Source organism: Erinaceus europaeus, chromosome 10, assembly GCF_950295315.1.
Source record: "Erinaceus europaeus chromosome 10, mEriEur2.1, whole genome shotgun sequence".
In the NCBI taxonomy this organism is placed as follows: domain Eukaryota; kingdom Metazoa; phylum Chordata; class Mammalia; order Eulipotyphla; family Erinaceidae; genus Erinaceus; species Erinaceus europaeus.
The window spans coordinates 103,160,891-103,176,383 of record NC_080171.1 but is presented as its reverse complement, the minus strand read 5'-3'; the positions used below and the strand labels follow the sequence as shown (position 1 = coordinate 103,176,383).

Below are 15,493 nucleotides of genomic sequence, written 5' to 3'. Positions count from 1 at the left end.
CCCGAATCTAAGTTCCTTTATTTTTATATTTATCTATTCATTTAATTTTTATTTATAAAAAGGAAATACTGACAAAAACCATAGGATAAGAGGGGTACAATACACAATTTCCACCACCAGAACTCCGTCTCCCATTCCCTCCCCTGATAGCTTTCCTATTCTTTATCCCTCTGGGGAGGATGGACCCAGGGTCATTATGGGATGCAGAAGGTGGGAGATCTGGCTTCTGTAGTTGCTTCCCTGCTGAACATGAGTGTTGGCAGGTTGGATCCAAACTCCCAACCCTGTCTCTCTCTTTCCCTAGTGGGGTGGGGTTCTGGGGAAGCAGAGCTCCAGGACACATTGGTGGGGTCATTTGCCCAGGGAAGTCTAGTTGGCATCATGTTAGTATTTAGAATCTGGTGGCTGAAAATATTTATACACTTTTCCCATATTTGGGAGCTACTCTCTTCCCTCATCCAGCTTTCTGGTCCCTTTTGCAGCCATGACATCATCTCCCAGACAATAACTTCGGTCCACCTGCATCCTGCATATCAGATGTGGGGCTCTGGGAAAAACAAACAATAACAACAACAACAACAAAAAGTCATGGGCCCTTTGGAATATAACTAAAATAGGCTTACTAACTATCTACAAAACAGAGACCCTCCAATTCATCATCTGAACTATTCTAGCCTTTAGGTTCATGATTAATCAGCAATTTGTTAATTTGTTTGGCTTTATTTATTTTTGCCTCCAGGGTTATCACTGTGGCTTGGTGCTGATACTACAAATCCATTGCCCCTAGTGGCCATTTCCCCCCCCCCCCATTTTTACTGGATAGGACAGAGAGAAATTGAGAGGGGAGAAAGAGAGGGAGAGAGAGAGAACTGAAGACCTGCTTTGCCACTTAAGAAGCTTCCTCCCTGAAGGTGTGGAGCTGAGGGCTTGAACCCAGATCCTTGCATGGGTCCTTGCACTTAGTATTATGTGCAATTAACCAGGTGTGCCAGTGTCTGGCCCCTGAGTTCTTTTACTTTACTTAAATTTTTTTCTTTTTTTTTTTTTAATTGGGGAGACTAATGGTTTATAATCAATAGTAAAATACAGTAGTTTGTACATATGCAACATTTTTCAGTTTTCCACCTAACAATTCAACCCCCTCTAGGTCCTCCTCTGTCATCATGTTCCAGGACCTGAACCCCTGCCCCATGGGAGGGGGGCTTTTATTTGGTGTCATATAGGAGTTCTTTTTTTTTTAATTTTTTAAAAAAATATTTTATTTTATTTATATTATTCCCTTTTGTTGCCCTTGTTGTTTTATTGTTGTAGTTATTATTGTTGTTGTCGTTGTTGGATAGGACAGAGAGAAATGGAGAGAGGAGGGGAAGACAGAGAGGAGGAGAGAAAGATAAACACCTGCAGACCTGCTTCACCGCCTGTGAAGCGACTCCCCTGCAGGTGGGGAGCCGGGGTTTGAACCGGGATCCTTATGCCGGTCCTTGTGCCGGTCCCTTGTGCTTTGCGCCACCTGCGCTTAACCCGCTGCGCTACATCCCGACTCCCTAGGAGTTCTTTTAGACACTTCACATGAACTTTTTTTTTTCTCAACCCATTTCCACTCCAACACACTAAGGTAGTTGCTTAATTATCTCCAACCACTACAGGGAGGTTGAGCCCTGGAGAAGCAGGTCTCCATCAGGAACAGTTCTGTCCCCCAAGCAAACAAGAACCTGGTCTCTCAGGCTGCTGTGAAGGAGCTTTATTTCCCTTACATCAGACTACAGAGGCAGACAGGCATCTATGGTCCTGGTTTAGCAACTGCGGGGGAAAAAAATCTCCCTTTCTCCTAGTCCTAAGATGGTTGGTATGGCTGTGTCATAACATTCAAATAAGGGAAGGATTTCATTGATGTGCCCAGGGTCATAAACTCTGAGCAAATAACAGAACTGATACTCAAAGTTAAGCTTTTCCCAGAAAAGCTAAGACTCAGGGGTTGAAATAATATTGAAACAACTGTTAATTTCCACAAATGTGAACTCTATAAGTACCTTACAATGACACAGGTCAATCCAGGCAAGAGTGATCAGTAATTTGAAAAGTACTGAGAGAGGGACCTCATAACATACTATATAGAATGGTTAAACCAACAAGAAGAAATATTGGAGAAATGAACCAGGACAAGAGTCCAGCTAAAAGCCCCCCAAAGGTTGAAGCACAAAATAATGAGGTCAACATCAAAACGCTAGTTAAGGAAATGGTCACAGGAGTGAGTAAAGAGTTTGAAAGAATTGTCATCAGAAATGCAGAAACAACAAATGAGACCAGGGAAGAAAACACTAATTATCTCAAGGTCATTAGAGAGCTGAAAGCTGAAATAGCTGAGCTAAGAACACAACTAGCTGAAAAAGCTCAAACAATATCAGAACAGAGTAACAAAATAGATGAACTCCAGAAAACAGTAGAGGGGAGAGAGAATAGAATAAATGAGGCTGAAAACAGAATTAGCAAGATTGAGGATGAATTAGAGACAACTAAAAAAGAAGTCAGAGATCTCAAAAGAGATTAAGAGATACTGAAAACAACAAAAGAGACCTATGGGATGACCTCAAAAGAAATAACATACAGTGGGTGTAGCACAGCAGGTTAAATGCACATGGCATGAAGCACAAGGACCAGCATAAAGATCCTGGTATGATGAGCCCCCAGCTCCCCACCTGCAGGGGAGTCACTTCACAGGCAGTGAAGCAGGTCCGCAGGTGTCTATCTTTCTCTCCCCTCTCTGTCTTCCTCTCCTCTCTCCATTTCTTTCTGTCCTATCTAGAAACAATGACATCAATAACAACAACAAAAACTACAACAATAAAAAACAACAAGGGAAACAAAAGAGAAAATAAATAAATATAAAGAAAAAAATAACATACGCATTATTGGCTTACCAGAGGAAAAAAGAGAGGGAGGGGAACAAAGCATTCTTCAGGATATAATAGCTGACAACTTCTGTAGTCTAGACAACATCAAAAACATAAAGGTTCAAGAAGCCCAGAGGGTCCCAAACAGAATTAACCCAGACTTAAAGACACCAAGATACATCCTATTTAGAATGAAAAGGAATAAGGATAAAGAAAGGATCCTGAAGGCTGCAAGAGAAAAAACAAAGAGTCACCTACAAAGGAAAACCCATAAGATTAGCAGCAGACTTCTCCACACAAACACTACAGACCAGAAGAGAATGGCAAGATATCTATCGAGTGCTCAGTGAGAAAAGGTTTCAACCAAGACTACCGTATCCTGCTAGACTGTCATTCAGACTAGGTGGAGGCATAAGAACCTTCTCAGACAAGCAACAGTTGAAAAAATCAACTATCACCAAGCCTTCTCTGAAAGAAATTCTGAAAGGTCTCCTATAAACAGTCAGACCACCATGAATATGCCATATATCAGAACACTCTAAAAATCTACAAGAATGGCATTAAAATATGTTCAGTCTTTGATATCAATAAAAGTCAATGGCCTGAATTCACCTATTAAAAGGCACAGAATAGGAAGATGGATCAGAGAACATAACCCAACAATATGCTGTCTACAGGAAACCCACCTAACTCAACAAGACAAACACAGACAAAGTGAAAGGATGGAAAACTATCATGCAAGCCAATGGCCCACAAAAAAGGCAGGAACAGCTATTCTTATATCTGACATGATAGACTTTAAAATAAATAAAATTTAAAAAGATAGGGATGCTCAGAGGATCAGTCAGTCAAAAGGACTTAACAATTATTAATATCTATGCACTCAACGAGAAGCCATCTAAATACATCAAACATCTACTGAAAGAGCTACAGCAATATATTAACAGCAACACAGTCATAGTAGGGGACTTCAACACCCCACTCTCTCAACTTGACAGAACTTGACAGAAAATCCAGGCAGAAAATCAATAAAGACATGAGGAGCTAAATGAGGAAATAGATAAACTAGAACTATTGGACATTTTCAGAGTCATTCACCCCAAGAAACTGGAATACACATTCTACTCAAGTCCACATGGGTCATTGTCAAGCATAGACCATATGTTAGGCCACAAAAACAGCATCAGCAAATTCAAGAGCATTGCAATCATCCCAAGCATCTTCTCAGAACACAGTGGAATTAAACTAACACTTATCAATCAACAAAAGATTAGTAATAGTCCCAAAATGTGGAAGCTCAACAGTACACTACTTAACAACTATTGGGTCAAAGAGGAAATCAAGGAAGAAATCCAACGTAAGGATCCCGGTTAGAGCCCCCGGTTCCCCACCTGCAGGGGAGTCACTTCACAAGTGTTGAAGCAGATCTGCAGGTGTCTATCTTTCTCCTCATCTCTCTATTTCTCTCTGTCCTGTCCAACAATGATGACAACAATAATAACTACAACAATAATACAACAAGGGCAACAAAAGGGAATAAATATATATATATTTCAAAAGTAGAAAAAAATAAAGAAATCAAAATGTTTCAAAATTTCAATGAAAATGAAGACACAAGGTATCAAAATATTTGGGACACGCCTAAGGTAGTTCTGAGAGGAAAGTTCATAGCCATACAAGCATACATTAGGAAACAAGAAAAAGTACAAATAAACAACCTGATTACACACCTTAAACACCTAGAAGAAGAACAAAGGAACCAGGACAGAAATCACTAAAGTTAGGGCAGAAATCAGTAACAATGAAAATAAGAAAACCATACAAAAGATCAATGAAAGTACATGTTGGTTCTTCGAAAGAATGAACAAAATCAACAAACCTTTAGTCAGACTCACAAAACAAAAAAAGGGAAAAGATCCAAATAAATCGGATCATAAAAGAAAGAGGATATGTCGCAACAGACACCGAAGAAATTCAACATATTATGTGAGGCTTCTATGAACAACTATATGCCACCAAGCAAGAGAACATGGAAGAAATGGACGATTTCCTAGATACCTGCGAACTTCCAAAATCAGATAAAGAGGAACTAGATACTATGAACAGGCCCATCACAGCCAATGAAATTGAAACAGTTATCAAAAACCTTCCCAAGAATAAAAGTTTGTGGTCCGGGAGTTGCCGCAATGGATAAAGCATTAGACTCTCAAGCTTGAGGCCCTGAGTTCAATCCCCAGCAACACATGTCCCAGGGTGATGCTTGGTTGTTTCTCTCTCCTCCTATATTTCTTATTAATAAATAAATAAAATCTTAAAAAAAAAGAATGAAAGTCCTGGACCAGATGGTTTTACAAATGAATTGTACAAAACCTTCAAGTAAGAGTTAATACCTCTATTTTATTTATTTATTTGCTTTCAGGGTTATTGCTGGGGCTCAGTGCCTGCACTATGAATCCACTGCTCCTGGAGGCTATTTTTTTTTAATTTTTAAATATTTATTTATTTATTTTCCCTTTTGTTGCCTTTGTTGTTTTTCATTGTTGTTATTGATGTCATTGTTGTAAGATAGGACAGAGAGGAGAAAGGAGGGGAAAACAGAGAGGGGGAGAGATAGACACCTACAGACCTGCTTCACTGCCTGTGAAGAGACACTCTTGCAGGTTGGGAGCCGGGGGCTCTACCCGGGATCCTTATGATAGTCCTTGCGCTTTGCGCCATGTGCGCTTAACCAGCTGTGCTACCGCCCGACTCCCAATATCTCTATTTTTAAAGTCTTCCAGAAGATTGAAGACACAGGAATACTCCCTTCCAGCTTCAATGAAGCCAACATCACTCTGATACTAAAAGCAGACAGGGACACAACCAAAAAAGAAAACTACAGACCAATATCTCTGATAACATAGTGCGAAAATACTGAACAAAATTCTAACCAACCAGATATAGTAGTATATTGAAAAGATTGTTCATCATGACCAAGTGGGGTTTATCCCAAGCATGCAAGTTTGGCTTAATACACGTAAATCAATCAACGTGATCCACCACATCAATAAAAGCAAGACTAAAAACCATATGGTCATATCAATAGATGCAGAGAAAGCCTTTGACAAAATACAGCACCCCTTTATGATCAAAACACTACAAAAAATGGTAGTAGATGAAAAATTCCTCGATAGTGCAGTCTATATATAGCAAACTTACAGCCAACATCATACTCAATGGTGAAAAACTGGAAGCATTTCCCCTCAGATCAGGTACTAGACAGGGCTGCCCATTATCACCATTGCTATTGAACACAGTGTTGGAAGTTCTTGCCATAGCAATCAGGCAGGAGCAAGGAATTCAAGGGATACAGATTGGAAGAGAAGAAGTCAAACTCTCCTTATTTGCAGATGGCATGATAGTATACATAGAACAACCTCAGAAATCCATCAAGAGGCTTTTGGAAATCATCAGGCAATACAGTAAGGTGTCAGGCTACAAAATTAACATTCAAAAGTGAGTGGCATTCCTCTATGCAAACACTAAATTAGAAGAAATTGAAATCCAGAAATCAGTTCCTTTTACTATAGCAGCACAAACAATAAAATATCTAGGAATAAACCTAACCAAAGAAGTGAAAGACTTGTATACTGAAAATTATGAGTCACTACTCAAGGAAATTTAAAAATACACAAAGAAGTGGGAAGATAGTCCATGTTCAGGGGTTGGAAGAATTAACATAATCAAAATGAATATACTACCCAGAGCCATTTACAAATTTAATGCTATCCCCATCAAGATCCCAAGCACATATTTTAGGAGAATAGAACAAATGCTACAAATGTTTATCTGGAACCAGAAAAGACCTAGAATTGCCAAAACAATCTTGAGAAGAAAGAACAGAACTGGAGGCATCACACTCCCAGATCTCAAATTGTATTATAGGGCCATTGTCATCAAAACTGCTTGGTACTGGAACATGAATAGACACACTGACCAGTGGAATAGAATTGAGAGGCCAGAAATGAGGCCCCACACCTATGGACATGTAATCTTTGACAAAGGTGCCCAGACTCTGAAAACGGAGTATCTTCAACAAATGGTGTTGGAAAAAATGGGTTGAAACATGCAGAAGAATGAAACTGAACTACTATATTTCACCAAACACAAAAGTAAATTCCAAGTAAATCAAGGACTTGAGTGTTAGACCAGAAACTATCAGATACTTAGAGGAAAATATTGGCAGAACTCTTTTCCACATAAATTTTAAAGACATCTTCAATGAAACAAATCCAATTACAAAGAAGACTAAAGCAAGTATAAACCTATGGGACTACATCAAAATAAAAAGCTTCTACGTGGTCCAGGAGGTGGCGCAGTGGTAAAGCTTTGGACTCTCAAGCATGAGGTCCTGAGTTTGATCCCCGGCAGCACATGTGCCAGAGTGATGTCTGGTTCTTTCTCTCTTCTCCTATCTTTCTCATAAATAAATAAAATCTTTAAAAAAAAAAAAAGCTTCTGCACATCAAAAGAAGCCAATACCCAAACAAAGAGACCCCTCAGAGAATGGGAGAAGATCTTTACATGCCATACATCAGACAAGAGGCTAATAACCATAATATATAAAAAGCTTACCAAGCTAAACAACAAGAAAACAAATGACCCCATCCAAAAATGGGGGGAAGACCTGGACAGAATATTCACCACAGAAGAGATCCAAAAGGCTGAGAAACACATAAAAAAATGCTCCAAGTCAGGGCCAGGTGGTAATGCACCTGGTTGAGTGCACATGTTACAGTACTCAAAGACCCAGGTTTGAGCCCCTGGTCCCCACCTGCAAGGGGAAAGCTTCACAAGTGGTGAAGCAGTGCTACAGGTGTCTCTCTGTCTATCTCTCTCTATCACCCCCTTCACTCTCAATTCCTGACTGTCTCTATCCAACAAATAAAGATTTTTATAAAAGATTAAAAATGTATTAAAAATGCTCCAAGTCTTTGATTGTCAGAGAAATGCAAATAAAAACAACAATGAGATATCACTTCACTCCTATAAGAATGTCATTCGTCAGGAAAGGTAGCAACAACAAATGCTGGAGAGGTTGTGGGGTCAAATGAACCCTCCTGCATTACTGGTGGGAATGTCAATTGGTCCAACCTCTGTGGAGAACTCTCAGAAGGCTAAAATTTGACCTATCCTATGATCCTGTAATTCTTCTCCTGGGGATATATCCTAAGGAACCCAACACACACATCCAAAAAGACTTGTGGCTCTCCTCTCCTCTCCTCTCCTCTCCTCTCCTCTCCTCTCCTCTCCTCTCCTCTCCTCTCCCAGATCAACTAGGAATACCAAAGGAGACCACCAGGACCGAAACAAGACAGGACTAGAATGACCACAGGAACCCAGTAAATCACCCGTGAGTACAAACACGCGTGGCTGGTGACAGAGAAGAGAGAGGGGCCTAAGGAGAGATTAAGTGACTGCTAACAGTTCAACAGTTTATCAGTGGAGACACCACCTCCAGTCTGCTCCACAACAAGGGGACAGCTGAAGGGAGGAAAGGACTCCCCAGAGACTCACCAAGTGCAACTCTGAGTCTCCATTGCTACTACCCTCAGAATCTGGAGCAGCAACAGGGAGGGACACCAGGGGACAGAGATCTAACCGGGAAACTCAGGAGAAGACCTATACCTCGGTGGCATAGCTGAGGGGCTGTGAAAGTCTCTTTGCATAACCACTGGATTATCTCTGCCACACCCTGCTTTATCTCTTGGTCAGGAGTCAGTGATTAAGCTAAGAAGCCTATTGATAGTTTAAAAGCCCTCAGACTCCCATAGCCTACAGGGAAGAAAAAAAAAGAGGCTTTTACACCACTGAGCTCCAACTCAGGGATTGAAAAAACTGTTAACTTCCACCACGGTAAACCCTTTAATTAAATTACTTAGACACAAGTCAATCCAGGCAATAGTAATCAATAATTTGAAAAGTACTGATAAAGGGAACTCATAACATAATATATAAAATGGTTAAAACAACAAGAAAAAATATTGGAGAATCGAACCAGGACAAGAGTCCAGCTAAAAGTCCTCCAGAGGGTGAAGCACAAAACAACAAGTTCAACATCCAAACATTAGCTAAGGAAATAATAACAGGAGTGAGTAAAGAATTTGAAAAAATTATAATCAGAAATGCAGGAACAACAAATGAGAATATGGAAGAAAATTCTAATTATCTCATGGTTATTAGAGAGCTGAAAGCTGAAATCGCTGAGCTAAGAAGGCAACTACCTGAACAAGCTAAAACAGTATCAGAGCAGGGCAACAAAATAGATGAACTCCAGAAAGCAGTAGAGGGCAGAGAGAATAGAATCTATGAGGCTGAAAACAGAATTAGCAAGATTGAGGATGAATTAGAGACAACTAAAAAAGAAGTAAGAGATCTCAAAAAGAGATTAAGAGATGCTGAAAACAACAACAGAGTCCTATGGGATGACTTCAAAAGAAACAATATACGCATTATTGGCTTACCAGAGGAAGAAAGAGAAGGAGAGGAAGAAAGCATTCTCCAGGCCATAATAGCTGAAAATTTCTCTAGTCTAGACAACACCAAAGTCATAAAGATTCAAGAAGCCCAGAGGGTCCCAAACAGAATTAACCCAGACCTAAAGACACCAAGACATGTCATACTTAGAATGGAAAGGAATAAGGATAAAGAAAGGATCCTCAAGGCTGCAAGAGAAAATCAAAGAGTCACCTACTGTCACGTGTTGGCAGTTCCAGCTGGCTATCTACAGAAAAGCAACATTCCAGCGGCTGACCTCCCTCATGCAGCATTGCATCCCCTGCCAATTCTTCCCCTAGCCATCTACTTCGGACTGAGACTTGTATCGGACTTTCTGACATACCCTATGTACATTTTACACAATTTTGAAGCAGCTTATTTCCCTTCACGCTGCTGGTTTTTCATAGACTGATCCTGAGTAATTCATAGACTTTACAGACTATTGCCTTGAGGACTATACAATGCCAAATAGCCCCTCTGTTTGGTGGGTCACGCCTCCCGCCTCCCCCTCATTATGTACCCTCGCCCCTTTCCCCACCCAAGCAGGGAATGTTCCTTTACACACCAATCCTTCCCTTCACCCCACACTGGCTTTTACTACTCCCCTACTTGTCCCTTCCTATTTTGTTATATCATTTAGGCTTATGCCCAAAAGGTTTCTGCCCCATGATAGTCTTTTACAGACTTTGTACATCTTATGCAATTACTAGATAGAAAGATAGAAAAGATGTAGAGATATTGTGAAGAGATGGTTGAGCAGGCTGCGCTTAAACCTATGAGATGAGTCTCTCCAGGTAAGTCTCTCTCTCTAAAGAGGGGTTGAGCACAGGAGGACACAGAAATCTCACAAGGTTCGCAGCCATTTAAGCCTTCCATCCTCCACAGAAAGTCCTACATCTTCCCACCTGAGCATGGCATTCCTCTAAAACATTTAAGCCGGCTCCATTCCATTTTTCTTTACTGTGTCCATTTAGATATAAAGGGATAGGAGGAGATGTTGCTGAGAAGTTATTCTGATGCAGTCTCCGCCCCCAGGTTTTACTATGCCGCGCGAAACCCTAGCAATGCCCCCTTCAACCAATCCTGGCCCTACACGTCACCTCTGGTTGTCGCCCAATAAAAAGCCCCCTCACCCCCGCCCTCTCTGGGCTCTCAGATCTCCCTCTCTGAGGTCTCGCTCCCTGCTCTCCCCCCGTGGTCGGCCATTGCTGGCTGGCTCCACGTGGTCTGAACCAACCCCCCCCCATCCTATAATAAAGATTTGTGTACCCCTTTGCTCTGGACGTCCGCTCTCTTCTCTGCGGTGCAGCCTGACACCAGACCACCACAACAACAACCTACAAAGAAAAACCCATAAGATTAGCAGCAGACTTCTCCATACAAACACTAAAGGCCAGAAGAGAATGGCAAAACATCTATCGAGTGCTCAATGAGAAAGGCTTTCAGCCAAGAATACTATATCCTGCTAGACTGTCATTCAGACTAGATGGAAGCATCAAAACCTTCTCAGACAAGCAACAGTTGAAGGAAGCAACCATCACCAAGCCTGCCCTGAAAGAAGTTCTGAAAGGTCTCCTATAAACAACCAGACCACCACAAATAGGACATATATCAAAACACTCTAAAACTCTACAAGAATGGCGTTAAAATATCTTCAATCTTCGATATCAATAAATGTCAATGGCCTGAATTCACCTATTAAAAGACACAGAGTAGGAAGATGGATCAGAAAACACAACCCAACAATATGTTGTCTACAGGAAACCCACCTAACTCAACAAGACAAACACAGACTTAAAGTGAAAGGATGGAAAACTATCATACAAGCCAATGGCCCACAAAAAGGGCAGGAACAGCTATTCTCATATCTGACATGATAGACTTTAAAATAGATAAGATTAAAAAAGATAGGAATGGACACTACTTAATGCTCAGAGGATCAGTCAATCAAGAGGACTTAACAATTATTAACATCTATGCACCCAATGAGAAGCCATCTAAATACATCAAACTTTTACTGAAAGAGCTACAGCAATATATTAACAGTAACACAATCATAGTAGGGGACTTCAACACCCCACTCTCTCAACTTGACAGATCATCCAGGAAGAAAATCAGTAAAGACATAAGGGAGCTAAATGAAGAGATAGATAAGCTAGAACTATTGGACATTTTCAGAGTCATTCATCCCAAGAAGCTGGAATACACATTTTACTCAAATCCACATGGATCATTCTCAAGGATAGACCATATGTTAGGCCACAAGGACAGCATCAGCCAATTCAAGAGCATTGAAATCATACCAAGCATCTTCTGAGACCACAGTGGAATTAAACTAACACTTAACAATCAACAAAAGATTAGTAACAGTCCCAAAATGTGGAAGCTCAACAGTACACTTCTTAACAACTTCTGGGTCAAAGAGGAAATCAAGGAAGAAATCAAAATGTTTTGAGAGTTCAATGAAAATGAAGACACAAGCTATCAAAATATTTGGGACACAGCTAAAGCAGTCCTAAGAGGGAAGTTCATAGCTATACATGCACACATTAGGAAACAAGAAAAGGCACAAATAGCCTGATTGCACATCTTAAAGACCTAGAAGAAGAACAACAAAGGAATCCTAAAGCAACCAGAAGGACAGAAATCACTAAAGTTAGGGCAGAAATAAATAACATTGAGAATAGGAAAACCATACAAAAGATCAATGAAAGTAAATGTTGGTTCTTCGAAAGAGTAAACAAAATCGACAAACCTTTAGCCAGACTCACAAAACAAAAAAGGGAGAAGACCCAAATAAATCGGATAGTAAATGAAAGAGGAGAAATCACAACAGACACTGCAGAAATTCAATATATCATGCGAGGCTTCTATGAACAACTATATGCCACAAGCTAGAGAACCTGGAAGAAATGAATGATTTCCTAGATACCTATCAACTTCCAAAACTAAGTCAAGAGGAAGTGGATAACATGAACAGGCCCATACAGCTAATGAAATTGAAACAGTTATCAAAAATCTTCCCAAAAATAAAAGTCCTGGACCAGATGGTTTTACAAATGAATTCTACAAAACTTTCAGAGAAGAACTAATACCTCTACTTTTAGAAGTCTTCCAGAAGATTGAAGACACTGGAATACTCCCTGCCAGCTTCTATGAAGCCAACATCACCCTGATACCAAAAGCAGACAGGGACACAACCAAAAAAGAAAACTACACACCAATATCTCTGATGAACATAGAAGCCAAAATATTGAACAAAATTCTAGCCAACCAGATACAGCAGTATATCAAAAAGATTGTTCATCATGACCAAGTGGGGTTTATCCCAGGCATGCAAGGTTGGTTTAATATACGTAAATCAATCAATGTGATCCACCACATCAACAAAAGCAAGACCAAAAACCACATGGTCATATCAATAGATGCAGAGAAAGCCTTTGACAAAATACAACATCCCTTTATGATCAAAACACTACAAAAAATGGGAATAGATGGAAAATTCCTCAAGATAGTGGAGTCTATATATAGCAAACCTACAGCCAACATCATACTCAATGGTGAAAAACTGGAAGCATTTCCCCTCAGATCAGGTACTAGACAGGGCTGCCCACTATCACCATTACTATTCAACATAGTGTTGGAAGTTCTTGCCATAGCAATCAGGCAGGAGCAAGGAATTCAAGGGATACAGATTGGAAGAGAAGAAGTCAAACTCTCCTTATTTGCAGCTGACATGATAGTATACATGGAAAAACCTCAGGAATCCAGCAAGACGCTTTTGGAAATCATCAGGCAATACAGTAAGGTGTCAGGCTATAAAATTAACATTCAAAAGTGAATGGCATTCCTCTATGCAAACACTAAGTTAGAAGAAATTGAAATCCAGAAATCAGTTCCTTTTTCTATAGCAACAAAAACAATAAAATATCTAGGAGTAAACCTAACCAAAGAAGTGAAAGACTTGTATATTGAAAATTATGAGTCACTACTCAAGGAAATTTAAAAATACACAAAGAAGTGGGAAGATAGTCCATGTTCATGGGTTGGAAGAATTAACATAATCAAAATGAATATACTACCCAGAGCCATTTACAAATTTAATGCTATCCCCATCAAGATCCCAAGCACATATTTTAGGAGAATAGAACAAATGCTACAAATGTTTATCTGGAACCAGAAAATACCTAGAATTGCCAATACAATCTTGAGAAAAAAGAACAGAACCGGAGGCATCACACTCCCAGATCTCAAACTGTATTATAGGGCCATTGTCATCAAAACTGCTTGGTACTGGAACATGAACAGACACACTGACCAGTGGAATAGAATTGAGAGCCCAGAAATGAGCCCCCACACGTATGGACATCTAATCTTTGACAAAGGGGCCCAGACTATTACATGGGGAATGCAGAGTCTCTTCAACAAATGGTGTTGGAAACAATGGGTTGAAACATGCAGAAGAATGAAACTGAATCACTGTATTTCACCAAATACAAAAGTAAATTCCAAGTGGATCAAGGACTTGGATGTTAGACCAGAAACTATCAGATACTTAGAGGAAAATATTGGCAGAACTCTTTTCCGCATAAATTTTAAAGACATTTTCAATGAAACGAATCCAATTACAAGGAAGACTAAGGCAAGTATAAAACCTATGGGACTACATCAAATTAAAAAGCTTCTTCACAGCAAAAGAAACCACTACCCAAACCAAGAGACCCCTCACAGAATGGGAGAAGATCTTTACATGCCATATATCAGATAAGAGTTTAATAACCAACATATATAAAGAGCTTGCCAGACTCAACAACAAGGCAACAAATAACCCCATCCAAAAATGGGGGGAGGACTTGGACAGAATATTCACCACAGAAGAGATCCAAAAGGCTGAGAAACACATGAAAAAATGCTCCAAGTCTCTGATTGTCAGAGAAATGCAAATCAAGACAACAATGAGATATCACTTCACTCCTGTGAGAATGTCACACATCAGAAAAGGTCACAGCAGCAAATGCTGGAGAGGGTGTGGGGTCAAAGGAACCCTCCTGCACTGCTGGTGGGAATGTCAATTGGTCCAACCTCTGTGGAGAACAGTCTGGAGAACTCTCAGAAGGCTAGAAATGGACCTACCCTATGACCCTGCAATTCCCCTCCTGGGGATATATCCTAAGGAGCCCAACACATCCATCCAAAAAGATCTGTGTACACATATGTTCTTGGCAGCACAATCTGTAATAGCCAAAACCTGGAAACAACCCAGGTGTCCAACACCAGATGAGTGGCTGAGCAAGTTGTGGTATATATACACAATGGAATACTACTCCGCTGTAAAAAATGGTGACTTCACCGTTTTCAGTCGATCTTGGATGGACCTTGGAAAAATCATGTTGAGTGAAATAAGTCAGAAACAGAAGGATGAATCTGGGATGATCTCACTCTCAGGCCGAAGTTGAAAAACAAGATTAGAAAGGAAAACACAAGTCGAACCTGAAATGGAATTGGAGTATTACTCCAAAGTAAAAGACTCAGGGGTGGTTGGGTGGGTGGGAAGAATACAGGTCCATGAAAGATGATGAATGACATAGTGGGGGTTGTATTGTTAAATGGGAATCTGGGGAATGTTATGCATGTACAAACTATTGTATTTATTGTTGAATGTAAAGCATTAATTCCCCAATAACGAAATAAATTATTAAATTGGAACGATACAGAGAAGATTAGCATGGCCCCTGCGCAAGGATGACATGCAAATTCGTGAAGCGTTCCATATTTAAAAAAAAAAAAAAAGACTTGTGTATACCTATGTTCACAGCTGCACAATTTGTAATAGCCAAAACCTGGAAGCAACCCAGGTGTCCAGCAACAGATGAGTGGCTGAGCAAGTTGTGGTATATATACACAATGGAATACTACTCAGCTATTAAAACTGGTGACTTCACCGTTTTCAGCCGATCTTGAATGGACATTGAAGAAATCATGGTAAGTGAAATAAGTCAGAAACAGAAGGTTTGTTGTTTTATCCAGGCTGGCTTCACGGGCGGGTAACAGAGACGAACAGAGAC

At 40.2% G+C, this 15,493-nt stretch overlaps 1 non-coding gene across 1 annotated transcript; it reads left to right on the top strand.

Moving 5' to 3' along the window:
• The first annotated feature begins 15,099 nt into the window (after window positions 1-15,099).
• On the top strand, window positions 15,100-15,205 carry LOC132541025 (U6 spliceosomal RNA). Its single transcript, XR_009552220.1, has one exon. It is a non-coding gene; the product is annotated as a U6 spliceosomal RNA (small nuclear RNA).
• The last annotated feature ends 288 nt before the right edge of the window (window positions 15,206-15,493 follow it).